The following is a 26,784-nucleotide window of genomic DNA, read 5'->3' as shown; positions in this document are numbered from 1 at the left end:
CTGCCATTGGTGAAACTATGAAATAGGATGTCAGCAATTGAATGGCGTTAGGAAGTCCTAACTATTTTCTGGTCGCAAAATATAGAACTTAGAAAATATCTAGTAATGTGAATAGAAATCTAGTGAAATGCCATAGAGAACAAATCCAAGGACAACAGCACAGAGAACTGCAGGATTCATTTTATCAGCCCTGACTTGTCTCCTTGTGGGCACCATTTGGCCACCAGAAGAACCCCGAGGGCCACAAGGTTGAATCGGGGGTCACTGTGCACTTGCTGCCAAGTCTCTTAAGTCCTGAGAGAGAAGATGCACATGCCACAAAATAGGCAGGAGGCTAGTGCATGCTCACAGTAGACAGTGGGGAAAATGGGTGCCTGCAGGTGACTGTAAGCTGCTCACCCAAAGCTCACTGACGCTGCTGTGAGCATAGAAAGTATTGTCTGTGCTCACCCAGCTTGCACCTCCATGGGGGACTCCAGAGAGCAGCTGGTCCTGGGGTTCACATCCATGGGTCCCATAGCCACAGTGTGCTAAAGAGTGAAGGACTCGCCATTTCAGAAAGGAAGGCTAGCCAAGCCTGGCCTTCCATCTCTGAAGGCTGCTGGCTGAGCTCATTGTATAAGTATTCTAGCTACCTAGAAGAGGGAGGGCGGGTGAGGAGACAAAGCTGGTCCATGGCCACCTGGAGAGCTTGGCTGCAGCGAGTCCAGATGTTCCTAGGTGTGCCAGCTGCTTCCACAAACCTGCAGGTGGAGGCTTTCCTCAGCAAATCAAGGTGACACACCCAATAATCCCTGAAGCCAGAGCCAGAGTGTACTTCATCTGTCTTCCCCTCTCCCCGCCCCCTGTGCCCGTGAACCCAAGATCTGCCCGAGCTGGGGCAGTGGCCTAGACTAAGATCTCAGTGATCCAGCCAAGAATCTGCTAAAGAGGGCGAAGAAAGCCCCTTCCGCCAGCCTCCTCTGCAGCCAGTGGGTCTAGGTCAGCGCCAGGCCCCCATGCATTCTCCTCCAGTTCTTGTGTTTCCAGGAGAAGGTGTCAGACGTTGCACACAATCCTTCAAGTTGGGGTAAAAGCAACTCTGATCAATCCCTTTGCCCAATTGACCTTCCTGGGGAGGGGAAGGAAGGGCCTGTCATGTGTCTTCAGGCCCATGAGGCCGAAGTGGTAGAGGCAGCAACCAACGTGAGCGCTGCTTTCCTTTGACTACTTATCCTAAGTATGGAATCACCGATCAGTGAAGGGCGAGAACCCAGAGCCAGATACTTGGTGAGTGTGCATCGTGAGCTTCCTGGATGGTTCTAGAACCTGGTCCCTGTGGTTCTCACTTCCATGGTTCTCACTTCCATACCCTTCCAAAGGGAAAATCCCTTTGCAGGATTACTCTCCAGCCTCCACCTTTCTCAGATGCTGTCTACACTACCAACTTCGGTGCTGGCTGAGCTAAAGCTCCAGAACAAATCAGCCTCGGTATAGAAAAAATGATCCCAAATTGCCTTGAGGCCAAAGAGATGTAGACCAATGCAGGACTGCACAGCATGCACTTTATCCAGGGCTTGGTGATGAAAGCACAGCCAGGCAGGAGAAAGACCACAGCCCTGACTGTCGTCTTGGTGATCACACTGAGCCAGAGGCCATGATTCTCCAAATACTGGTCCTCTGTAGATCCCAGGGGACTAAGCAACAGACTCAAGGGCTGACATAGTAGTCCAGTTGGTCCCTCCAAGCAGATATAGTCATACGAGATTGGACCTTCCTCCCTCTTTATTTTTCACTTTGCAACGGAAGTTGAACAATGTCATTAATCACAAAAGGGCTGGGTGTGCTGGCAGACACAATAGCTTTTGACAAGACTCAGACATGAAAGCTGCCATCTTCGGTCCGGATTGCCATGACTGGGCCCACGTAGCACCTGTTGGTTTTCTTTGCATCGTTTCTCACAACTTTTTAAAGACGTCCTTATACATTTGTCACCAGGATGAAATTAGTGTTTGAATGCTTTCTGTGAGAATGACATTTGAACTCACGGATTCAGCACAAGGATCTCCTCGCTTTGAGGGATGGCGCATTCCCCAAGTTGGCCTGAATCACAAAGCCAGCCATTCTCACTGTCCTCTCCCGAAGCTCACATATCAGCTTTTCAGGTCCAGGATTGAGGTTTCCAAATAACTTCTAATGCCTCCAGACTGGGACTTGCTGTCTTAGTTTTCAGGATGTCAAGCTCAGAATGAAAATCATTGGGATACATATGACTTGTGCTCCTGCATCTCCAGATTGCAGACAGCAGGTCTAGGGTCTTACTACCATTTAGCCTTTTCCATAATTGGGTGAAAAAAAATCCCCCATTAGCCAACACACTCACAGAATGTATACAAAAATTTTACATATAAAGAAGTTACATATACTTAGATATAGATGGATAGATATGTATATATATCTGTATATCTATGAACACACAATTTCCATTTCTGTTCTTCTAGAGAACAGTAACTGATGCAGCATTATTATAAAGACTCAATAGTGAGCTAATAAGATACTAAATATACTTTAGCAGGTAACAGACTCTTGAAAATTATAAAGTAATAAAGAAATAAAATTAATTAAAATCCCTCTTAAGCAGAGATAATAAGCAAAAGAGAGAGAAATATTTACAAAGTATAGAAGGAGAATCCAGACCTAAATCATGTTGTATTCACAACAGCCTACATTCTAATAGCTTAAGAAGAAACAAATAGAAGAAAGAAAAAAACAAATTAGAGAGACCTGATTATATGTTGTATAATCTACAAGGTCTAATAAAGCTAACTCATATTTTCTTTGTGACAAGGTATACATATTTGCTAATTTAATTTAAATATATATATAATTAAAGCAATTATAACATCTAAAGGAAAATGTATAGCTACAGAAAGACTTGTTAGGAAAAATAGGTAACAGATTAAAGCACAATTTTGTACAAGATAAAACTGAGGGAAGAAAATCTCATTGTACTTGAACTTTGTAACATTCTGTTAAAAATGTGATAAAACAGAATTCCATTTACATTTCTAGTGATAACATTTTATCACAACTTATAATAGTCTTTTCAGCTTACAGTCTAAGTGTAAAGTGTTAAAATAGACAAGAGTTCTTTTTATAAGGTGTTTGTAAATATAAAAACATAATTGAAGAAAGTATTTTGACCATTATTTTTTCTTGCTATTGGGAGGGAACTGTATTTACAGAAAGAAATTTATTATGGTAAGACTCTAATCAGAGTAAAAGAAAAACAAGAACAGCAACAAAAACAACAGCAACAATAATGAAACATTTCTGATCACTCCATTGAGCGGTGTTCTGAAGAGTCAGGCTTTGTAATCATATAAAACCAATCAATACAAATGTAATGGAAGCAAGACAAGAATAAAAAGGTCATGTGGAAAACATGCGACATAATTCAAAAGGATGCTATTTTTCATTCAGAAAATAGGCAATGATTGTAATGTCTACAGAGACTATTATCTGCCAATGTATGTATAAAGCACACATACACACACACGTGTATATATATATGTACGTATATATATATATATCCTATAAATTCATCAAAAGGAACAAATTTTCCAAACTTTTTTATTTTGTTTCACAGCAAAGAATCTTTGAAATAAACTAGAATCTTTTACTCTGCTCTGTCCAGAGTGTACCCTACACGCACAAATGTCTATCACTTAAAATATGATTGTCTCAACTGAGGTGCCGAATATTTATTGAATTGATCTTTAACTAAATTGAAATGAAAATGGGCAGATGTGAGTGTGGTTGTAATGTTTGAGATATACGTGTTTTCTATAAGTATTCATATGGTGAGTTTAGAAACTTAGCTTTTGTCCAACATGCTTGTCAAATTCTCATATTTTTCTGAGATTATGAGAAGATCTTCACTATGGTCAAGGAAAACCATTTTCCTGTGCCTTCTTGAAGAGAAAAGCAAAAAACGCTAGTCAGAATTTTTGAAAATGCTGTTTTGTCTACTTAGACAATTTTAGAATTAGCAATACCATAGGTATTATTTAATTTGAAAAATCAATGAAGATTAAGCAATTGCAAACTCATCTCTAATAGCAAAAACAATAGAATGAGAAGCCCTTATGATATTAATATTCACAGAGTCACTTACAAACACCATATATGTTTTTGACATAACATAATTAGAAGCGACATTTGCTGAAAAGTTCTGACTCCTCTTTTGGGCCCACAACTTCACTCAGAACAACATATGATTCAGACTGTCCTGCCTCTGTTCTTCCCCTGCCCCCCTCCTTGGTTCTGAGTCTCTCTCTCTTTCACTCACCTTGGGTGCCAGAAAGGACAGAACTGATTGAGAACATTTTTACCACAAGGGACCAAAACTATCTGAAAGCAATAGCAGAATCTCTCAGGACGATCCCTATCCCAAAGGAGCCAGCACCAGGGAAGAGGCTGCAGCCAGAGCTGGAGGGATTGCCTCGGGGGGACCCGTTGTTCCTTCAAGGGGGAATGGCAATGACAACTCTTTCAGACCCCCTCACGGAACCAGGCCACACTTAACTCAGCACTGCTTCACTGCACGTACCTCTAAACCTCTTCCCTGGCCGACCTGGTCTAAGTACCTTTAGTTTGGACTATGGCTGTGCCACATCTCTTGTGCCCGCTGTCATATCTGGGTGACTGCTGTCCTTTCCTTTATTAATAAATTAATAAATGTCCTGAGATTTTTTTTCCTATAACAAAGTCATGAACCCAAATTGAGAATACCTATCCTCTAGCACCTTCTTGACCTACCTTGCCATTAAGATATATACTAGTTTATATTGTGGCATTAGATTATATATGTCATTAAATTATATATTATTGGAGCATAAAATTAAGGGAGAGCATCAGGCCTCACTTTAGCTAAGACAGTAGAATGATGATTACATGAAATAAAATTGTAGTGATGGAATTCCCCTCCCCTTCATGAGTGAAAATCCACGTGGGTTAAAGGTCCAATAATCGATCAGACACAAACCTAGGATTGTGTCTATGTATATGGGTGGTGAGATCTGAATACAGACTTATGAGTTTCTAACAGATGGTAAACTGTATGGATGGTTATGAATAGCTACCTAAATTACAACACAGGATTAGGGAGGAAAGAGTGATCAACAGAGAGTTGACACATGACCAAGGAAAAGGTTACCAACCCTGAACTTGGGTTGTCTTCTGGTGTCCTTTGGAGTTTTACCTTGTGGGTGCTACCTAGAGAAATAATTCTTCAGTCCCATCTTGGATTTAATCAATAGACACTTGGCTTTGAGTCAGCAAGGATACAAATGTGTGTATGTGATTTTCCATGTAGGCTAGAGTGTGTGCAATTGAACTTAAGATAAGATTGAAAATTTTTAGGTGGGGGGATAGGCAGACGGTGGAATGACATAATTCAATTATCAACCCAACAATGAAATTATTCTCAGAACAAGAGCGATGACAGTGAAAAACTTGACATTAGAGAGAATATGAACCCTACATGTAAAAGTCAGGGAAAATGTACTTTTACCACAACATTTCTGAAAATCTCATTCTACTGCCTGGAGGCTCATGAGGGAAAGGGTCTTTAGCAGCCATTAATCCAATTAAAGTGAAGATCCCTGAAAGATTACTTGAATTCATAGATAATACATCTAGGTAATGTGTTTAGACCAGATGTTACCTTTCTCCTCCAGGGCTGAGAAGATAAGTATCAGGAAATTATCTCCCGAGAGAACACAAAATTCTAAAAATAGTTTGGGCACATTCATTGACAAGGGTGTCCTGCTGTTCTCTGAGCTGAAACGGCTTCCAGAAGAAGCCGCGCTCTGAAACAGAAGCACTTCGTGCAGCCAAGAAATCCAGCACTGGGCAGGGAAGCACAGAGAAGGCCGCAGCTTAGAGCCAGGGAGGCTAGCAGACGCCATCGATCTGATCGGGATCCTTGCAGCCTTGTACACCTCAGGGCAAGGGCCTGAGGTCTGCTCTTTGGCCTCTAGAGAGATTATCATCAGTAAATGGACCAAAGGCAGAGGCAAATGAGCAATGTGGCATTAACAGGAAATTTGGGGCAGAAGCTCCCCCTCGTTCCTCTCTGCTTATGGTGAGTAACTGAAAATGATTCCTTTACGACTCTAGAGATCAGTACCTTAGGGTATCTATAAAAATATTGATTCAGGCCTGACATCCTAGCTACTCAGGAGGCTGAGATCTGAGGATCAAGGTTCAAAGCCAGCCCTGGCACAAAAGAATCTAAGACTCTTATCTCCAATGAACCTCTAGAAAATGGGAAGTGGGGCTTGGCTCAAGGGTAGGGTGGTAGCCTTGAGCTGGAAAGCTCAGGAATAACACCCAGGCCTAGTTCAAGCTCCATCACACACACACACACACACACACACACACACACACACACACACAAATTGGCTCTAGGTCTGGTGAGCCAGTGGAGATCACACAAAACTCGTTGACATCAATGCTACTTAGATGATAGATTTGGAGCAATTCCTGACCTCGTCGCTTTCAAAATGTATTTTATAGTAGATACAAATGCAGCTTCATTCATTACCACATCGTCTACTGAGAAAGCATGTTTAGTGAGAAAATAAAACCTAAGAGCTCTTTTCCAGCCAAGAAAATAAACACCGTACAGCTTGAGAGTCCATCTGTGCCTCCTGCTTTCTACTCCACCATCCGTCAGCCTTTCCCCCCCCCGACGGAAAGCAAAGCAAAGGTAGCATTTCCATCGCGATTGGGAGAGAGTAGCGACAGCACTGGGACTGCAGTGAAGCAGGATGTGTTTTCACCCTGAGCCCAACAGACATCTGAGGAACATGTGGTTGTGCTCAGCAGAGAGGTGGTCAGCTCAGGACATGGCCAACACTGGATCAAACGTGACACTCAGTCCTTCCGGTCCAGCTCTGTCCCTGACTCCTGGAACTCAGCTTTCAAACCTGGCAAGCCAAGTGGATCACTGGCTTCGTTCACTTAGCCCGTCTTGTGTTATTTTAGCTAACAATCAGATTTCCAACTGGGCTTAACCAGACTGTGATCCTCATATTTACACTGTGCACCTTGGGAGATGACAGGCACATTGACACCACACCCAGTTGGCTGAGATGGGGTCTCATGTATTTCCTCTGGGTGGGAGTCAAAGAGCTCTTCCTTATCTCTGTCTCCCAAGGAATTAGGATTACAATGGGGAGAGCCAATGTGCCCAGATCTTTCTCCTCCCTGAGATAAGCACATTAAGAGTATGTGGGCTTCCTTAGGATTCTCTGAGCAGTCCAAAGACAGTTCTGGAAATAGAAATATAGATCCTCATCAGCTTTGGTGTGCATAATTCCAATGGAAGGCAAAGGCTCACACATTTTCAGCTCTGTCAGATCAGCATGCATCAGACATGTTCTCCAACCAGGGACAAAGACACCTTGATTTTTCAATGCTCACCCCCAGGCTTCTGTCACAGGAGGGAAGAAGATTCAAGGAGTCGGCCCCACTCATGCAGGCTCACCTTTTCTTATTTCCCTCAAAGCCCTTAATAACTACACAGGATGTGTAGAGATAAACAAGTTGAACAAGACCTTTTGCAGTTGTTCAAAGTGGAAAATAAAAATTCAACGCAAGATTTTCCAAAAGGGAGGAAATTGTGTCAATACTAGTGTTTTCCATGGCAAGGTAAATATAAAAAATACCCTAGGAATAGAGTTAGTCTCACACAGATTAAAATTACATCAAAGAGCAGCTCAATTGTGGTACTTTGCTCACTTACCCCCGAGTCCAGAAGCTGGAAAGTAGAGACAGTCTTTGCAACTTCCTTATGCTGTCTGTAGAAGCACAGATTGGAGCTCATGCCCGGCAAAGGTGGAGAATTTTTCATAAATACATTAGACATCTGATCACAGAAGAACAAAATCGAACAAGGTTAGCGATTAGCTTTCACAAATATTGGTTTCCAGATGGATGCCAATAAACTAGGCTCAGCTTAATTTCATGTTGGACTGGAATGGTACAATCCTGATTTAACTACTGCCAATGAATGAAGAGATGATGCAGGAAGATAACCCACTGCATTACATGTTTTACTACAACACACCCAGCATTTATTTGTAAAAATGGCGTAGCAATAAATGGAAAGAGATAATGGGACGGGCAAGGTGATTCCTATCAGCACAGAGGTGAGGTAGGAGGATGACTGTTCCATGCCATCCTGGAAAAATATCAACAAGGGGCCAGAAATGGAGCCCAGTGGTAGAGTGCTCTCCTAGCATGCACGAAGCCCTGGGTTCGATTCTTCGGTACCACCTACACAGAAAAAGCCAAAAGTAGCACTGTGGCTCAACTGACAGAGCACTGGCCTTGAGCAAATTTGTCCAAAGACAGTGCCCAGGCCCTGAGTTCAGGCCCCAGGACTGGCAAAGTAAAAGTGTCAACAAGACCCTGGGCTTGGGGATTAGTTATATAATAAAGATGAATTATGAAGCCAGATGCCTCTAGCTCACATCTGTAATCCTAGCACTCAGCAGGCTGAGAACTGAGGATCATGGTTTGATGCCATCCTGAGCAGGAAAGTCCATGAGACTCTAATTAACCACCAGAAAACTGGAAGTGATACTTTGGCCCTGTGTTTAAGTCCCATAACTGACTAGAGAAATTAATAAATAATAAAGAACAATGAAGAAATTAGTAGATTAAAGAATGGAAATAAAAAGCTAGATTAGACAGCAGAAGAGACACAGCAAAATGAGTAACTGCAATCTTGAATAGTATGACAAATTGTGATGTTTAGAGCAAAGAAATTCGAAACAAGATGCATATAAAACAGGCCTAACACTTTGGTAAAGGAAAGGTAAAAGAGAAATAAGAATGAATAAGGAAATGATTTGAAGCACTGGTAGCTGAAGATTTCCAGAAACAGAGACAGCAAGTTTCAGATTTAAAGGTCTTTTCAAATTTCAAATTACATGTAATACATTATAGCAAAATATCGAAGATGTCAAGGCGAAAAAGAAAATACCAAAAATAATACCTCATTCTATTTAGACAGAACAAAAATTCCATGGAGTAGGTGGTTCAAATGACAGATATTAATTTTCCCAACTCAGAGTAGCTAGAAATTCGTGGCCAATTCAATCCTCAATCCTGTTCAGAACTCTTTCAGGCTTTTATTTGGTCCTCTTGTTGTTGTCTTCATGAGAGAGAGAGAGAGAGAGAGAGAGAGAGAGAGAGAGAGAGAGAGAGAGAGAGAGAGAGAGAGAGAGAGAGAGAGAGAGAGAGAGAGAGACAGACAGACAGACAGACACAGAGAGAGAGAGACAGACAGAGACAGAGACAGAGAGAGAGAGAGACAGAGAGAGAGAGAGAGAAACAGAAAAACAAGAGAGAAAGAATGCTCCTTCTTTCCCCTTTTCCAGTCTTGTTGTATTAGGTTCAAACCTTTATCTTCATTATTTGTGAAAGTTCTCCCCCCCTCCCTCTCTCTCTCTCCCTCCCTCCCTCCCTCCCTCCCTCCCTCCCTCCCTCCCTCCCTCCCTCCCTCCCTCTCTCTCTCTCTCTCTCTCTCCCTCCCTCCCTCCCTCCCTCCCTCCCTCCCTCCCTCTCTCTCTCTCTCTCTCTCTCTCTCTCTCTCTCTCTCTCAACACATTGTTGGCTTACGGCTTCAACATATGAAAGCTGACGGGGTGCACACAATTCAGTATAAAGTAACCAGCAAGGCTCCCTCAAAAGTTAGGAGACCATTCGCAATTGGACTGTTAACATAAATAATGGGAAAAGAGAAATGTGAAGTGACTTTTTAAGTACTCCAAAAGCCAACCAACAAAATCTGTCTGCATAGCAAGAACTCTACTTAAAAAATCAAAGCAAATAAAGGTGATTTTAAGCAAATAAAAATAGATTTCAGCAATTGTGTGTTTGTTAATGAAGTAAAAATAAAAGAGATTTTTCTGGCAAATGTATAATAACCCAATATGGAAACAGCAAAGGTAAAACATGACATAAGGTACAGTCATAAGTAATATATAAATAAACTAATTAAATATGGCTGTATAAACAAAGAACAATGTCTCCTAAAATCAATGCTACCTGAGAAAAATAACAGCAATGACTGGGAAGTAAAGTAAATGATTGGGAGTTAAAGTATTTAAAAATTTTCATTATGCAAAGAGCCACAAAACATCTCATTACTATTAGAACTTCAGGAGGTCAAGACTTCTCATGACTGTCTAATGTGTCAGATGAGATAGGGCATTCTGAAAGGATAAGTCAATGATACATGAAATATTTTCCAAATAAATGGGATGCATGGAAAAGTCACAGAATTACTACTGAACAGAAGATGAGTAAGGAAAGCTAAAGCAACATAAGCAGCCTGTGGTAAATAGGAAAATCAAGGTTTCTAGTCCAGTAGAACCTGAAGTCCTGGGACAGCGTGAAGGACCAAGTCTGCCATGTCCAGCATTGGGTAAAATGGTGGGAAAGAACACTCATTCCTTCCTGGCTCCTCAAATATGAAACTCTGTCTGAGATCCAAGAACATCCATCCTGTAACTAACTACCACTGGCAAATACACCTAGGGAAATGTATATGATATGAATCGGGACATGTGTATCTCACTTGCTGCCTTCCCCAGATGCCCATAGTCCTCTGGTGATCCGAGACGTTCTCTCCAGCAACACTCAGTTTGGTGTTCTTTTGACGTCAACCCAAGGAATGTTGCCATTGACGGTCGGCACTGCAGACCTCGGGGATCATTTGGTGATCTCTGGATGCAGCTGCAGCTGCAGATCCCATTGTAAAAATGGCAGCACCTATGCAGCTCCTAACGTTTCTAGTATGCTTCCTGACAGCTGATCCGTCAAAGTTCAGTAATTTGTACTTTTCCCTAGCATAGGACTGAACAATCTCTTGGTTATAGATCAAGTCCATCGATAGCAGGAAGAGATATCTTCTCCCCATTGTTACCCTTGACTATAACATTTCTCTTATTTGTCCCCCTAGCTTTTCCATACATTCTCTGTTGTGACATTTGTCATTTCCATGGATCCTCTTTGTTTCTAGGGCACAAACCATGAGAGAGGGTTATCCTCTTGATAAATATCATTAAGTCAGAGTTTCTGCGCAAGAATGACAGTGAAGAGAGATCCACGAAGGCTCAGTCTCTGAAGAAGGATGCATACAAGGATTCAAGCAACCAACTTATGCAAATCAAGGCACTATTCCAATAAAAGGTGACTTAAGGAGAGGCATGTTGGGAGTGGTATTTTTATAAAGACACCTTTAAGGAAGAAACTGAAGAGGAGTAAAAGAGTTCAAATTAATTACCAAAAAAGAGGTAAAACATCGTGTGCTCTTGAGAATCTCAAAGTAAGGATCTTAGGTGCTGTTACAAGAGAGGGTGAGATGCCCACTAATGCAACACAGATAAAACCCAAAATATGACTAATAAGTGATGTAAGACATGTGCTTGTATCTGTTTCTTATTCTTCCACTAAATATATACTTGACCCACGTCAAATTAGACTGTGATCCAATGGTACTTGAAAGGAGGGAGGTGAAAACTGTGGGTATAAGTAATAACTTCAGATAATAGGTATCGTCAATTATGACTGATAAATGGCCAACAACTCGTGGGCCTGGGCACCCAATCATTTTTATTGACTGTTTGGAATTTGAAAAGTTAGAAAATGGATATGCTTGAGCAACTATTCACCTTAGGGAAAAGTTGAGAAAATGTATTCACCGTGACTGAGAAATTACGGATAGATAACAGTACAATATCAGGGGAAGAAAACGGGGATCTATGTAAGCTGGTAATCAACGCCTCAGAGAAAAGAGAAAAGAGGATTGATTTAAAATATAGACTAACTCTAGTTTGAATATTTTATTTCTTCAGCTTAGTGAAAAATCGACATAAAATTAAGTGCTTTAAATTTAGAAAACGCGTCCACTGCAGATAGTAAGTATCTACTATCTTACACATTCTCTAAGCTGAGACAGTTATTATTCACTAGAGTGTTGTTGCTTGACATTTTGACTTTCAGATCTCAAGAGCTCTACCGCCTTGCTTCTTTCAAGTAGATGCATTAAAGGTAATTGTCAGCTATTTAGAGTTCTTTCAATGACAAGGAATACTCTTTGATGCCAATCAATTATAATAATTAAAAAAACAAAGTTCTGCTACTTTCCTAGTTACCAGGACAATGTCATTTCAAAATTTAGCATATACAAACCGAATAAAATAAAATAAATATGAAAAGCAAAATACTGCACTTAAGGTGTTTTACAAATCCATCCATTTCCCGGCAAATGACAAAATTTATTCTTCTTTATGGATCAATAACATTATATATATGGATTTTTTTTTAGTTCTTTTCATTTTTGTGGGTCATGGGGCTTGATCTCTGGGCCTGGGCACCGTCCCTGAGCTCTTCAGCTCAAGGCTACCACCCTATCCCTTGAGCAAGAGCCCCAGTTCCTCTTTTCTAGTGATTAATTGGAGATAAGACTCATGTTCTTTAGTGCCTGGGCTGGCTTTGGACCATGATCATCAGATCTCGGCCTTCTGAGTAGTTAGGATTACCGGCATGAGCCACCACGCCTGGCCTATGGTTTTATTCTTGATCAATTCACCACTTGTAAGATACATGGTTTTTTTTCATAGCTTGCTATTGTGAATAAAATACAAAATTGGGTTTATAGGTGCTTCTATTATAAGCTGCTTTGTATTCCTTCTGGCATATGCCCAAGTTCCACTATTACCAAGAGTGGTACTACTGGATCATAAAGTAGCTCTACCTTTTGTTTTTCAGTAACATCACTGTTAGCCCCTCTCCCTCACGGTGCACCTTTCCCCCACATGGCTGCCAACATTCATTGTTGATTGTGTTCTTGATGATACTCATCCTTATCAGGTGAGGTTAGATCAGTGTTGGATTGATTCACTTTTCGTTGATGAGCCAGGAGGTCAAACATTTTTCTGGGTGTACTGGTGCTGGATTGAGTAACATCATAACTAGCAATGGACTTGGTAAAATGAAGACTAATGGATGTCTGTAGAAAAAGGGAAATTCTCTGTTTATTTTAATTTACAATATCTAACAGCATGTATCAAATTGTTATTTGGGTAAAAAATATTCTGCCTATGTTAACAACAATTAACAGACCCAAATCATACAATGTGAGTGAGACATATGGTAGATAAAAGCCGAAGCTTTCAAAAGGGAATTGTATTAACCAACTTTACTTAATGAACGAGGATCTCTGTAGAGTTGGCATGCATCTTATTTTAACATTTGAAATACAAAACAGAACACGCCTCATATGTGAGTAGTAGTTCAAGGAACAGAGCAAATGAAGATGAAGGAAAGTGAGTATGTCAAATATATGAACATGTATTCATGTGTACAAAGACCTTCATGTGGAGACAGGTTTGAAAAGGAGAAGGCGGATGAAGGAGAGCAGCAGAGGGTGAGTCTGATCACAGTACATTGTATGCTTGTACGGGCATGTCAAAAATCAACCTCACTCGTACAATGAACTGATACTGATAAATGTGGGGAAACAGGGGTAAAAACTAACCTTCCCTGCATGAAAATAAAGATTATGAAAGATTATTCCTATTAACCAAAAAATAACACGCCCGAAGGGAAAGAGAATGCGGATGGGATGTGGGCACTGAGTCATTCATCTCAGTCCTTTGCTTAGTAACCATTCTTTATAGTTGGATGTGCGGTCGTCCAGCCCTACAATTAACAAGACATATTTTCTCAAGGTTTACTGGTGTTTCCACTGTCATTTCTAAGCCATATGAGCAGTTTGAGGCCCTCATTCTTTTTAAACATCTCAGAAGCCTTCACTTTGGTTTATAGCCAACTGCATATTTACTGTGTTTTCTTTCATGTCATCGTTTTTGAAATTTTCTTAGGCTTCATTTTCCTTAAGTGTGCAGTTCTTCTTTCTAAACATATTCTCCTGGCTTTTCTATCTCTTTAGATTAAAAACTAAGGAAAAAGAGGGACAAAAAGAAGAGGAGGAGAAAAGAAAAATAGCCTTTTAGACACTACTTTCAGCCCTGTGCTCCTTGCTTTGCGCAGTCACTTTGAACTATCTAAATCACAGCTTCAAACACCCACTCTCTGACATGGCTTGTAAATCTTCTCCCCTCAGTGGACAGCATACCAAATCTTCCCTCGGTACTATTTCCAGAGGAATGGATGGGTTTCCCTTTCTAGAATTCTCACTATCACCGCTGAGGTGCTTTCTTCATTGGACTCCCCTCATTCTTTACCAGCTCAACATGAAGGCCCCTGGACTATGAAGGTCTCAGCTACTTCTACAGGAAAAAAAATAGCATCTTAAATGTCTGTGTTCATGCAGTGTAAACATTGGGCCAGCATACACCGCCCACTATATATTGTATTTGTCTTTCCTGTTATAATGTAAACTCCCCGAAAGAACACCTTATGACTATTTTTTCTTTTATATTGGACTTAGCCCTGTCTCTAAGCATACATGTTCCTTTCTAATTCCTCACTCTTACCTATGACAATAAAATATTGAAATTCTTAAACCTTGTGACCACCTATAAATCAATTTATAAGGTGTATTATCTTAAAGAAAGAAAGGAAAGAATAAATTCTTTTATATCATCCTTAATAGGAAGTAAATTATATCTACTTTTTTGTTTTCATTGTGGTATCTAAATTCAGGATTTTGTTTGAGATTGTCTTATTACAGATATTCTTTGAGGTATACAATAAGATAATTCTGAACAACAGAAGTGAGGATTGTGGTATTTATACACAATGGAATTCTATACTGCCATCAGAAAGAATCCCATTGTCCATGAGTAGGGAAATGGAAAGAAGTCTCAAATCTCCCTCTGTCTCTTCCATGGGTAAATGTCATTGTAGTTAAAGGCCAACCATATAATTCAGGATGACGTGACCATGTCAAGATTTCTAGCTGAATCATGTCCAAAAACCTCTGTTCTTTATGGTCTCACAAAGAACCATGCCGAGATCTAGAAAGTAAGATCCAAAGATCTTTTGGGAAATGACTTTTCAACTTACTGGATTGTAATGAAAGAGGTTGCACACTTGGCCACAGGATTAAGATGGAGGAATGGAGGTGAGGTATATAACCTGGACTTCATATTAAGAGCATCACAGCCTGTGTCCTCAGAGAAGAGGAGAAGCTGGGGAATGGAAGGAGATAGAGATAGAATTATCACAGAGTAGAAGCAGTTTAAGGTCCAGGCTGCCTCACCTCGTAAGGGGCAGTCAGTCAAGGGGTTTCCTCTCTTGCTATGCCCGAGGTCCAGTAGATCCTTTCTTGTAACAAATTGCACAAGGGGAAGGACTTAGATTCGATCACCGCCTGCAGGAGCTGTGATCCAAAGGGATTACTACCATGTCCTATTGGATATAGATCAGCTGCTGGAAGAGAAGGAATGTGTAGTCTTAATATATTGTTGAAAGAAAAAAAAAAGTAAAGACATACTTGAAAAATAAGCCATGTAAACGGTATTGGAAATAGGGCCTGGTGACTGTAGCTCAGTGGTAGAGCATATAATTCCCAAAACAGAATAAAATGAAATGAAAAATTAAGAAGTGATTATTTCACGCAAGTCTTAAAAAAGAACTTAAGATACAAATACAAATTGTTTAACAATACTCAGATAATGAAATCTTTGCCTTACACTGGTAATTCCTGTGCCAACAGGGCTATATATAAAATCACAGTTGAAAATCTTGATCTGAAACTGAAGGACCCCAGTGATAAAAAAACCATAGTTATTTGACTTCAAATCCAATGCTATGGACTTAGTATTGGAAATATAAACACAACTACATAGACATAAAACGTATGACTCTATAGACATAATGCTTTATTACATAGGTCAATATGTATCTATGATATACAAACCCTTAGTCTAATTTTGATTATGTTCTAAAAACTAAGTGCCAGTGATTGTATATAGAGATTCCCTTCTTGAATACTCATTTGTTAAACATGTCATTTGAAATATGATGTAAAAATCAATGTTAATAAATTCTTAAAAAATTAAAATTAAAATAAATTAAAAAGATCCCATTTCCACTATTTCCCAAGGTGATCATTCAGAAAGCAATGAAGAAAAGTAAAGAGAAATGTAATAAAATAGTTTTGTATTAGTGAGAAAATCAGTCAGAGAAAGTTGGAATTTGCCATGAGGAAAGCAAGTATTTTTCAACATGTAGCTCATTTTATTATTTCAACTTGGAATGCGTATTAACTGTTTTACATACTGTGCACAGAAAGATATGCAAAAAAGGACAGTTTCTAAAGCTTGAAGAAATTGAAGCAAATGAGATGGCAACAGAGCCAATAATAATAATAATAATAATATTCTTCATATTCATCCACAGAGATGGGTATCTGTGAACAATATACAAATAAATACACAAGGAAATGTTAGGCTTCCTTCAGGACCCCAATCTTAGTTCCGACAGTATTATTATTGTCACCAGACACTATTATTTGTATACTTAAATAGAATTCAACCACAATAACAATTGTTCAAAGCTTAAGTAAATTACTACAATGTGAAAACTCTCTGAAAGATGCATATTTCTTAGATTTGCATGGAAAGTACCTGGACATGATGTTTCAGTACTAATTTAGAACCCACGTACCCCATCTGGCATGTGGTTTCTATAGACAGATTCTTCTTAACACAAAGTTGGGGGTAGAATATAAAAGATTTCTTCTATCAAGCTAAAATGGTGTGCCACATCAAGGAATTTTGTATTACAAAGCAAGATGCCTCTGATATTATGTTAAAATGGACAGATGAATAAATGTGAAATGACTCTTGCTAACTGAAAGTGGAACAATCTAATGAGCTAAAGGAATATGAACTGGTGCTTATTGAAATGTATAAAATGTATGAAATCTGTGTGAGGTTCTAGCAAGATGATGCTTCACTCTCAAAATTGACAAATGACTGAAAAATTCAGTGTGTATTCACACTTCACTGTAAGCAAATGATAAATGAAGGAAATGTAATGTTTGATAAAAATGCAGAAAAATCAGCCCTCTAGAGTAATAATAGATCTTGTCAGTTGTCATATGGTGGAAGATTCTGTTAAAATTTGAGAATTTTCACAGCAGTTAACTCATGCTGAAGACCTCAAACAAGATGATAAAATTGCACCACTAAAATTCTAGAATATGGTTCTCTCAGTGTACAGTAACAGAATAGCAAGGAACACACAACATATTGTCATTGCCTTGTTGAAGCAACTCTATCACTCAATTGCAAATTTAATTTTTAAATGGAAAAAGTAATCTCTTCCTGAGAAAGTCCAAGGACAGTGCTCAGGCCCTGAGCTGAAGCCCAGGACTGGCAAATAAATAAATGAATACATACATACATACATACATACTTACATACATACATAAAAAAAGAGTAATGTGCACTATTTCTCTTTGAAAATGCTTGAAATGAAAAGGTGGGAAAAACAAGACCATTAGAATAGATCAAGAGATTCTGAAGGGACTGAAATTGGCAATTCCCATGCACTTTGCCAGAATTCTGATGGTATGGATTAGTGAATCAACCAGGTAACGACATTTCAGCTATTCACACTGTTAACATAAGGCTTAATAACGACATGGAGAGCCTGCACTTTGGCGAGTGAGCCACATGGCCTCGAGATAGCATGTGTTTGAGGCTTTGTCTCCAGGGGTCCTCTGTCACGTGGGGTGAAGCTCTGAAGGAGATGGTGGGGTGCAGCCCTCGCTTTCTCCTCCACCCTGGCTCAGGTGATAATGGCTTTCTCTGACAACACATCTGTCAGCCTTGAAACCTCAAAATCTATGAACTAAGGTGAATATTTTGTCTTTACGAGATAGTTACCTCAGATAACAGAAAGCTGATTCTACAACTATCAGAACAAGAACAGCGATGGAAAACTCACACATGCATCCATTCAACTAGTTACTTGCAACATAAGGAACACACATCTTTTATGTGTTGGTTTGCACTAAAAGAGAGGCACAGAATTCAGATTGAAATGACAATTGTTACAGGGGTTTTCAGGAAATGTTCGTAATTCCTAAACACAAGGAATGGAGAGGTGGATAGATGGATGTACAGGGCTATTTATAAGAACCTGAGCCTGAGTTGATGTTGCTTTCTTTTATCCTTTGAAAACCTTGGGCCACTTGCCATTTACATCCTCCAGTCGCCAAGCCATTCACATGTCCTGTTTCCTCTGGCAATTCATCTGCTTTTATTCAGCTACTGAGAATATATTAAAACAAGACACACTGTTATGCTTCTCATTCCCTTATTACAAGTGTTATCTTCCCTCAGAGGCCTCATTTCTTTTAATAACATGATCTCATTCCACATTTATGTACCTGTCTTATGAGCACAGCCTCTCCCCTGAAGCTCTCCTTGGTCTGGTGGCAAGCTCAACAAATGCTCCCCCACTTAACCCCGACCCCCACCCTACACCCTCCCCCCGAGACTCTGCAGGCCATAGGCCATGGACTTATGTGTAGTCTTTACCAGAACCCATCTTCTCAGAGAAAGTGTATAAACGTGTACTCTTCAACTAGACGTTAAGCTGTTACATGATACATGGCCCGTTTTGTGATTGTTTTTCTTTTTACCCTTCCACATATTAATATAATTCTCCAAGCCCTTTTAGCTTAAGCAGCCATTGTTTTGTGTCTCTCAAAATCAAGTTAACTAGTGGTTGCCCATCATCTAACACCTTTCCATCGAAGTAAGGTTTGATCATGTTTTCCCTAGTCCAGGAAAAATAAACGACTACTGTGTGTTTTCACACAGCTCATGTATTTCTATCCACACAGAGGGAGCAGATGTTTTCTACTCTGCATAGATACAGCAAGGCAGTTTTAGTTGCCGATTAATTCCACCCAGTCTTGGCCAAGCTCACTGTAAAGGCATTCCCTCACCTGTGCCATGCCAAGCTGCTCAGAAAGGTGGAGAGCTTCTCACTCAGCCCATTCTTGCCTGTTGGGTTTGAGTTCTATGCATCCTGACCATTTGTGGTTTTCCCTCAGTGGCTGTCTCCTTTGAACCACAGGACTGCCTACAAACTACTGTCACTCTGTCTCCCCCTCGTCACCTGAAATCATGTTTCCATACTCTTGCCAGCCTGTCTTACGTTCAGCCAAATAGTTCCAGCTTCTCCCCTGAACACAGGAGATTCTAGACTGAGTGTTAGAACAAGACTATGAGGTGCTGGTTTTTTCTCAGTTTCTCTCCACAAGCAAGATCTAAATATGAATAATGTAAACTACATAGAGCTCATTCACCAAATAGAGAGTAAGAATGTCATCTTAATGTGCCTTACACTTTAGTAATTGACATGGTTATGCGTCGTCTATCAACGTGAACCTCAAAGACAACCACAGGGCAATCATGATTCTCCTTTCCCCAGGATTTCTGGACTCAAAGGAAGGTACTTATTACTCCTTTGAAATCAGAGCAGGGAACCTTTTCTAGAGTACCTGGAAAAATGAAAACATTATTTGATGATAGAGTTTTGTCACTTGGGCCTGTAATGTACTTATTGTAATTTTTAGATTGTTGTCTGAGAATAATGCATGAGGATGATGCATTTTGGTTCAACACCCATCACCCCTGCAAATGGAGCGGCTACTGCTGCTTTAAAAAAATCTCATGAAAAAATGTATGACAGAAAAATTATTTATTTATTTTTTGCTAGGAGATTTATCCATCTCTCTTTTTATGAGTTTATTTGTGTAGATTTCTACTGTAGCTGTAATATATACTCTACTTAAATAATTGGCAAGATACCAATGAAAAATTAAAACAACTGTGAAAGATCACCCCACACTTACCCACTGGAACAGCTAAATTCAAAAAGACTGATGATAGCACATACAGGAAATCAGGAATTGCTGTTTCACTAATAAACTCCAGTTACAGTTGCAAAATGGTAATGTTTATGGCACCTATCAACAAAAGCTGGGTTGCATTTGCATTTGGAATCCTTCTAATTCTTCCTTTTTGTGGCATCTGAAACATTATTTTTTGTCTTAGTAGTGAGAATAAAAAGCAAAAACCAAAGCATGCTGATTTTTGCCACAGATTTGCCATGAGTCCCTGTAGGATGCGTGCATGGTAGGGTTTGGTGTTATTACTGCAACAGAGCTGACTGGCTTTTTTTTTAACCTCACAAATGACGGTTTCAATTATAGGCAGTAGAACAATTAATTCAAGTTAATTACTTTGTAATTCCATATTACTTAACAATGACTGTGAATAGACCTGTTTTCCTATTTGCTAATGTTGGTAGACTATTATATTGCTAGAAATAAGAAAGTATTTTACATCCTTCCTGGTAAAAGATAATCAATAAATCTACTAGCTACAAGACTCTCAGAAAGAACAAACCAAAGTCATGTCTAAATAAATTCATACATTAATAAATTTACACATAAATTTGTTAATAAATTAATACATACAATCTCATTCTTACAATGCCTTCTTCTAATTGGTAAAAGAGACATATGATTTCATTTTTTGTGTGGCTTTGAGCAAGAATCTGAACATCTAATGGTCTTCGAGAAAAACAAAATCGCCCTAGTGGAGAGATGATGTCACAAAGTGAGGTGTTCTGTAATCCAGAAGTTGAGGGTGTGCTCAAAAGTCTGTCTACCTGTTCATTTATTATGTTTTCAATTACAGGCATTTTTTTTATTGAAGGAGAGAACAGACATTTATTTCACTAGAGTGCAAATACCCATCTGAGTAGAAGATCATGGCACTTGACCTCTTTCCCCAGAGCCCCTGGATCTCTAGAACCATGGGCGCTGGTGGTTGGGGACCTTGTGACTGCTGTGGGAACATCTCTGACTACATGTGCAATGCTTGTTGTTCCTTAGACAGATAGGAAGAGACAACTGCAAGGTGTTTCACATCTGTAAGGTTCATGTGTGAAGGTCAGCAGATGTAGTTTCCTCTTTGTGCCTGATTTCCTCATGTTCAAAATAGAAGGAAACATTTCTTAAATACATGCAAAATGCTTGATATCTGTTGGGAAAGAACTTCAGTTTTCACATCTACCAATGTATGTTATAATGAATAGTAGTTTAGACAGAAGAGAGATATTTGTGGAGGGAGAAAGGAATAAGTTCATTGTGAGTATGAAAAAGTGGGTTGTTGACTTAGAGTTACTACCCTTCTCCAAACACACACTCAGATTCAGTCATTAAGTGATGTTGGGAACTCATAAGAAATATCCCCTGCCAGTTTCCCCTTGTTCAAGCAGTATTCATTGAGCTGTGGCTGCTGCTACTTGGTTCATAGAACAAACTTAAAAGAACTGAAGGAAATTGCAGAAAGCCTGTTATCAATGTCCTCGCCTAGTTCATAAGCTGGAAACTGGCAACACAATCAAATGAAAGACTTCGCTAGGATAAAAATCACGTAACGTTGAAATTGTCTAAGATGATTAACAGCAAGTCTCGAGTATCCCCCCGCCCAAGAGACTTGTATGGAACTTATCCATACAAGTAGCTGGACACTGACTTTTGAGAGATAATCCTTAAAGCCGTGGCAACTTTATACACAAATACAATGGGGCCATTATGAATTACGAGAACCCAGATGAATCAGTCAGTGCTTTCCATGTAGAGACGTCATTTTAGGGGGAAAAAAAGAGAGCCTGCATCATTTGGCTCCCAATTCTCCCTTGTTAGGAGATCACTTGTCAGTAGAAAGTGTGAAGAATTCCTCCACACAGTTGCTTCCTACATGATAATTTCCTTTTCAGCACAGTTACACTTCCTTTAAGCTTCATTTCTTATAAAAACTCTAGGAAGGATTTTGATTTTGGCCTTTACCAACTAGACGGAGAAATTCATAGAGTCAATATGTAGTACATATAATTCTGTGGAGGGCTAGATTTCTTTCATCGTTCACATTGCATTCATTTTCAATAGACTACAGAGCTTGGTCTATTGACAAGCTTTAAAAAAATCACACAGAAGACTCACTGTTTCAGAAGCTGTCAATTTTCCCAAGACCTGAGATCAGGAATATCTCATCTTGTGAATGAGAGAGCATGCAGGCAGGAAAAAAATCTGGACAAAAAAAAAGAAACAAAACTCTATCCAGTGTTTATAGATGCCTCTTGGCATCATCTTACTTGTTGATTTTAGAAATCTCCTCGCATGTAATTGTGCTAGTATGTGATATCCCACATAATGTGGCTGTGTAATAAAAATCTCATCCCAAGCTGGAACAGAGATAAGGAAGCAAAGTGACAGGAACAAACCAGGAAAAATGAGAGAAAATTCTTTGGCAATATAAATGTGGACAAAAAAAAGTAGGAAAGAAGCTCAACAACCTATGAGTTCATATAAAATAATCTTTTGGCTTTCATAATGGTACATATATCCAGGGCTTTGTAAATATACACACATACACATGATACATCCTGGCAAGGAGAAGGCAGTTTGACTCTTTTGATGATCCTGGAGCTCTGTCGCTTGAACTATGCTTGCAGTCTGCTTTACCCTTGTTATTATGTGATACCAGGTCTTGGTTTTCACCATGGCTAATTTGGACCGAGATCTTTCCTGATGTCACTGGAGTGACTGATAGACACTTGTCCCTTCAGATTTTCTGTCAAAATGGCATCTCACCAACTTGGTGCCTTGGCTGGACTCACTCGAGTTCCCAGCCTCCCCTGTGACTACAATACCAGTGTGAGTGACCAGGCCTAGCTGAGATTTTTATATTGAACGCAACAATACTGGCGCTCCTACTTTGGAATACTAGCTTCCACGTGAGCTGAAGATATGCCACAAAGCGTGTTGGTTGCCCTGTTCCTGGTTTTCATCTTATCTCTGCCATGGTTCCTTTGGAAGTTACAGGAGGAAGTCTGAATTTTTCAAGATGAGCAAGTTGACAGGAGAGTTATGTGGTTGTGTGTTCTGCTTGATATGGAAAGACAGGGTGACCTGGATTTAGAGGATCTTTTGCCTCTCATTCCTAATCTTAACTAGTTACCTGGTCCCTTGGCAGATTCCTACACTATCTGTGTCTTTTCCACTGGGCTGTCTTCCAGTGACAAGCGGAGGCACTGGACACCTGCCCAGGGCTTTACTTGTCAAATCGAAGGCTCAGGAAGCACGTACGTTGCTTTTTGCTTCTTTCTGTTAACAGCTAACTGTTTTTTGGGGAGGAGGGGTTAAGCGGGGTGGGTGTGGGGGGACAGTGCAGAAATAAGAAAACTGGAAAGGCTACATCCACAGATGTTCTGCTTGCCAGATACATTTCCAAGCCAGAAGGGGTAATAAATAGCATGTTGGAAGCACAAGGACTCGTTTCTCCTCATACTGTATTTAGCTTCTGGAAGGATAAAGGCAAAATAAAAATATAGTCACGCCAGGAGAAGTGGAACTAATAGGGGTAAATGGGTTTCTGCTTCTGATACTGCACTGCAGCAACCAGTCCATGGCAAAATAGAGCTCAGCTAACAATGAGTCCCTACGACATGGGGTAAAATCCAGTGAAAATGACTGGAATCGTTTTAGAATCAGGACAAGGGGTAGAGGCGGATGAAGGTCATTGGGGACGCTGTGTATATGGAAGTGTCACAATGACGCCCTCCTCCCACTTGTACCCCTAATGCAGGGGAACAAACAACTCTTTAACAGCTATAAAAGTGGCAGGGCTATCGATAATCTTAGCTAATCAGGAAGCTGAGATCTGAGGATCATGGTTTGAAGCCAAGTTGAGTCTCTTGTCTCTTATTAACCAGCAAAAAGCCAGAAATAGAGATGTTGTTCAAGTGGGAGTGTTGTCTCTAAGCAAGAAAGCTCAGAGACAGCACCCAAACCCTAAGTTCAAGTCCTGGGAAGGGTACATGGACACACACTCACACACATTCACACATACTCCCACAAAAATTCAATGTACCTCCTAGAAAATTAAGAAAATGAAGGAGGTGATGGGGCATGGGAGGGATGGATGAGAGCATGAAAAGGGAGGATATTGGTCAAGACACACTGTATTCATAGACTCCTTTGTGGAATGGCAGCTCCACTGTACAACTACTTAAAGACAGAAAAACATTTAAAAATGAACATTGAAGGAACTGTACAAATGAGGTAGAAAAAAATCATTCAACACTGAAAATCTGGGTAGTATTTAAATTTCCACATACATATATGCATGTGTGATAAGCTCCTATGTAAAATGGACTCAATTTATATCATTGGTTTGCTCATTCTTGCTGGGATTGATCCCCTGTACAAGTTGCGCATCTGCACACAAGCTACTTTGACCTGACTCATCGTTTTTGCCATTCTGCCTTAGTCTCCATTTCTTCTTCCCAAAGAAGTTTCAACCAGCCACATCATTCCATGTTCACACGTGGACATAAAGTAATATGAGCATGTTTGTCCCCATCACCCCTCTTCTCCTCGTCTTCCCTCCCACTCGCACCAACCCCCAGACAGGACATGCTTCAGCCTCTTAGCATTCATCTTTTAAAATACATGTTAGTAGCTCTGTGTCCTCCCCCTCTCTCTGTTCAGCTGATTTCAGTGGGCTTCATTTTGTCTTCAGATACAATTGCTTTTCTTACTGTATACTTTCTTATGGTATATACACATGTAAGATTTTATTATTATCTCTACATATATGGTATTAACATTGCCTTATAGAGTATATGAGGATCTTTTGTGCTCACAGTCTCTGGCCAGCATCTGTTGTTGTTTGCATTCTTGCTAATGGTCATTCTGACTAGAATAAGATGAACTGGCAAAGTCATTAGACTTAGAAAAAATCATATTAAGTAAGTAAGCCAGACTCAAAGGAACATAGGCTCAATGGTTTCCCTCATTTGTCATAATCAGTAGAAACCTTGGGCTCTCCTAGCAGAGATTTACAATAGAGCAAAACCTAGAGACATTAGGCCAAATAGTATGACACTAAATGTAAGGACCTCCAGGTTAAGGAAACAAAAGCCATATAATGAGTGATTGTTGTTCTTAATTTGCTATGTTATCTCTCATCTCTTTTGCCGTCCCTTGGTTATCTCATATTGTTACAATATTTCACCTTGATTTTTATTTCCTTTGTAGAAGGGAATGTCAAACCCATCTTCATGCATATATTGCATTTGAATGTCTTCTGTTGTGAATTGTCTGTTCAGTTCATTTACCTGCTTGTTAGCTGAGGTGGCGAATGTTCGGGCATTCAGTTTTATGAAGGCCCGGTGTATCCTGATTGTTAATCTCTCACAAATGTATAGCTGGAAAAGTTTCCTTCCCCATTCTCAAGGCTGTCTCTTGCTCCACAGAAGCTTTTCAGTTTGATACAATCCAATTTGTCAGTTCAGAATAGAATCTCAATAGCTCAGCAGCTATAACAATTTATTTTCTATTTGCTATGATATATAATGTAGAATTCTGACTCAGTTTTATGTGTCTTATGTTTAAAATTGAGTTGAGAATGGTGGAAATAGAATGGAGAAACAGCATGTTATAGCTAGTAGAGGAAAAAGAAAAACCCATATCTTCTTAATTCTTCAGTAAGGCTGTCATCAGACATAGAGACACTGGCAAAGCTATCTCAGCTACCAAGTAAGAGACGTTTGACAAAACCAAAGGCATGAACCTACCTTCAGGTTCTAAATGATAGTGCAATTCAGTTGATCCATGATGAATTATTCTTGGCGTCTTGTCATTCCTTTTGGAAATATCCGCATTTTCCATTGCTATGGCATTTAGTGAACTAAGCTATTTAACTGACAAGAGATTGTGTTGACTACCCCAGCTGATTCCCAGCGGACATATTCAGTTACATCTTGGTCAGGCTATAGCCTGCTAGTTGAGCAAGGATTTTATTAATATAAGTTTTGTCTATGTGTATACATTTGGGGATATATATGCAAATACATATACATACATGAATGTATATATGTATCCCAAAATGCATATATATACACACATATATCTCCCCAAATGTGTATTTGTATAATACATACATATATATATATATATACACATACATACACTCACTTTATCTAAACAGCTATTTCTTGACTATGTATCTTGATATGAAGGAAATTGGTAGCAAAAATTCATATGAAAGGCTTCTTGATGCTGGGGGTGGTGGCTCACGCCTGTAAATCCTAGCTACTCTGGAGGCTGAGATCTGAGGATTATGGTTCAAAGCCAGCCTGGGCACTAAAGTCTGTGAGAATCTTATCTCCGATTAACCATCAGAAAACTGGAAGAAGTGGTGTTATGGCTCAAGGGGTAGGTGGTACCTTCAGCTGAAGAGCTCAGAGACAGTGCCCAGACCCAGAGTTCAAGCCCCATGACTGACCGGGGGGGGGGGGGGGGGGGGGGGGGGGAAGGCTGCTTGATGCTATCCATCCATGCTCCAAGCTCCGTGGAGAAAGAACACAGACAGAAATTAAAATAATAGACAACATCATTTACATCATTTACATTTACTTTGTTTAATTACTGCACTTTATTTACATATGTTTCAGACAATGAATAATGATCTATTCAGGGCAATTAACCTCTATGACCTGAAACTTTTTACCATTTCTAAACATTCAACTGTTTCGGTAGATACAACAAAGTGTTGTTACTTCAGTCCCTCTACTGCAATGCATTCTCCCATCCCATCTAAATGTAGTTTTGTTCCCTTTTCCATAATCTTTCCAGAATCTGGTAACTCTATCCAA

This window comes from Megascapheus bottae, chromosome 10, assembly GCF_031878675.1.
Source record: "Megascapheus bottae isolate mThoBot1 chromosome 10, mThoBot2.hap1, whole genome shotgun sequence".
Lineage (NCBI taxonomy): Eukaryota > Metazoa > Chordata > Mammalia > Rodentia > Geomyidae > Megascapheus > Megascapheus bottae.
This window is presented reverse-complemented; position numbering follows the sequence as displayed.